Consider the following 2,500-nt stretch of genomic DNA (forward strand, 5'->3'; position numbering starts at 1 on the left):
CTCTCTCTCTCTCTCTCTCTCTCTCTCTCTCTCTCTCTCTCTCTCTCTCTCTCTCTCTCTCTCTCTCTCTCTCTCTCTCTCAACCATGAAACCAAGAAAAGCAACACTACTACTACTACTACTACTACTACTACTACTACTACTACTACTACTACTACTACTACTACTACTACTACTACCACCACCACCACCACCACCATTTTCTATACACGTCACACCTTTATCGACTTCCATTAAATCACCACTACTATTACCACCACCACCACCACCACCATCACCACCATATATATATAGTACCAACCCACCACTGTCTGCTACTGTACTTAATTACCACTATTACTACAAATATTACCACAATTTTGCACATAGAACACCATCACCACCATCACCACTATCACTGCCACAGTTCATTAACACACACACACACACACACACACACACACACACACACACACTCAGCATAGTACAACCACCACCATTGCCACCACAATTACGCAAACTACCACCACCACCATCATCATTCATTACAACCAGTCACTACCACAATTCATCACCACCACCACCACCACCACCCCCACCACTATCACCACAATCGGGGGTCGGCGGGTTGGTGGCTTCCCGTCCTCGCTAATAAAAAGATCAATCCGGAAGTTAATCTATCAACCATCTTGTTTGGAAAGGCGGGAGGGAGAGAGGGGCGGGAGGAAGAGACAGAGAGGGGGGAGAGAGGGAGAGGGAGCGGGTGGGTGTGGATGAGTGGGGCAGAAGAGGAGAGAGTGGGAGAGGGAGGGAGTGGTGGGTAGATCATGGGTTAACAGAGAGAGAGAGAGAGAGAGAGAGAGAGAGAGAGAGAGAGAGAGAGAGAGAGTCTTTTGTTGTATGCATTTTCCATCAGTAAATGAACCTTTATACTCTCTCTCTCTCTCTCTCTCTCTCTCTCTCTCTCTCTCTCTCTCTCTCTCTCTCTCTCTCTCTCTCTCTCTCTCTCTCTCTCTCTCTCTCTCTCACCTGTAGGTACAACGCTGACCAGTCTGGGCTCATCACCTCCTCACTCTTGACATTGAGAGGCGAGGCCATCATGGTGGACCCGCCCCTCAGTGCCAGGCCTGCAGGGTAGGGGGAGGGGGGTGTTAGTGCTAGTGCTAGTGGTGGTGGTGGTGGTGGTGGTGGGGGGGAGGGGTGTAGGTAGTGGTGGTGGTGGTGGTGGGAAGAGGAGAGGGAAGCTAGTGGTGGTGGTGGTGGTAGTGGTAGCAGTGGTGATGAGGAGGGATAGAGAAGTAAGTGGTGGTGATGGTGGTGGTATTACGTAGTACGAGTAGTAGTAATAGTAGTAGCAGTAGGAGGAAGAGGGGGAGGAGCAGCAGTAGTAGTTATTTTAGCAGTATGTAACAAATAACACCCATATTTTTCTTTGGTGACGTGAAATACTATTGTTATTGTTACTTGTTCTTACTTATTGTTATTGTTACTTGTGTCTGGTGTTCACTCATTCACTTCAGGTCTTCCTCTAATTCCCTCCTTCCTTGATTCCCTCGTGTCTCTTTTCCCCTCTCCCTCACTCGCTTTCTTTGCAAACTCTCCTTTCCCTTTCATTTCCTGTCACTCTTTGCATCTCGCCTTTTTCCCATTTCCCATTCTCTCCCTTTGTTTTCATCTTTCTCTTCTTCTTCTTCCTTTTCTTCGTTTCTTCATTTATATTTATCTCTTTTCCTTTCTCGATTCTTTCCTCCTTTTCTTCTCCATCTCTTTCTATACTTCATCTCTCTTTACGTATTTTTCTTTCCTTTTATTTTTTTATTCTTCTTTTGTTTTCTTTCACCTCCCTTTTTTTCTATTTTTTTCTCCTTTTCCTTTTCATTTGATTCCATCTTTCATCCATCTGTTTTTTTTTTTTCCCTCATCTTTCCTTTGTTTCTAAATCATATCTTCCTTCCTTCCCTCTCTTTTTTCCTTCCTTCCTTCCCTGCCTTCCATCCTCCTCCTCTCTCTCCATCGTATACCCTCTCTCTCTCTCTCCTCTCTCTCTCTCCAGTTTTTCCTAAGTATCATGTCTTCTCTACTTATCCTCTCCTTTCCTTCCGTCTACCTTCCTCTCTCACTGCTCTCCTCTCCTTTCCTCTCCTCTGCATCTCCACCATTACTAATTGCCTCATTTTCACTTAATCTCGTTTCTTGTGACATAAGGACAAAAGGTTAGATTTTCCTGTATGGTGGAATGGAGTGTTTAAAGAACGAGTAGTTAGTTAAAATACATCAATATTTTATCGTTCGCTTCCCTTTTTTTTTTCTTTTTTTATGAATCTATGTATGCCGTTCTCTTTTCATCTAGTGCGCGCGTACACACACACACACACACACACACACACACACCTACAACCTGTCCTTTTCCTCCTCCTCCTCCTCCTCCTCCTCCTCCTCCTCCTCCTCCTCCTCCTCCTCCTCCTCCTTCTCCTCCTCCTCCTGCAGTACTCACCCTGTGTCTTGTTTTGCAGGTTGTACC

General features: G+C 45.5%; 1 protein-coding gene across 1 annotated transcript in view; it reads left to right on the plus strand.

Moving 5' to 3' along the window:
* The window catches only part of LOC135097146 (bestrophin-2-like), a 120,859-nt gene that overhangs the window by 6,106 nt on the left and 112,253 nt on the right, over nt 1-2,500 (plus strand). Inside the window, exon 2 of the mRNA XM_063998919.1 lies at nt 2,493-2,500. This exon is cut by the window's right edge and continues 36 nt beyond it. The gene's annotated coding sequence lies outside the window, so the exon portion shown is untranslated. The remainder of the gene's footprint in view (nt 1-2,492) is intronic.

Source organism: Scylla paramamosain, unplaced genomic scaffold (assembly GCF_035594125.1).
Source record: "Scylla paramamosain isolate STU-SP2022 unplaced genomic scaffold, ASM3559412v1 Contig13, whole genome shotgun sequence".
Lineage (NCBI taxonomy): Eukaryota > Metazoa > Arthropoda > Malacostraca > Decapoda > Portunidae > Scylla > Scylla paramamosain.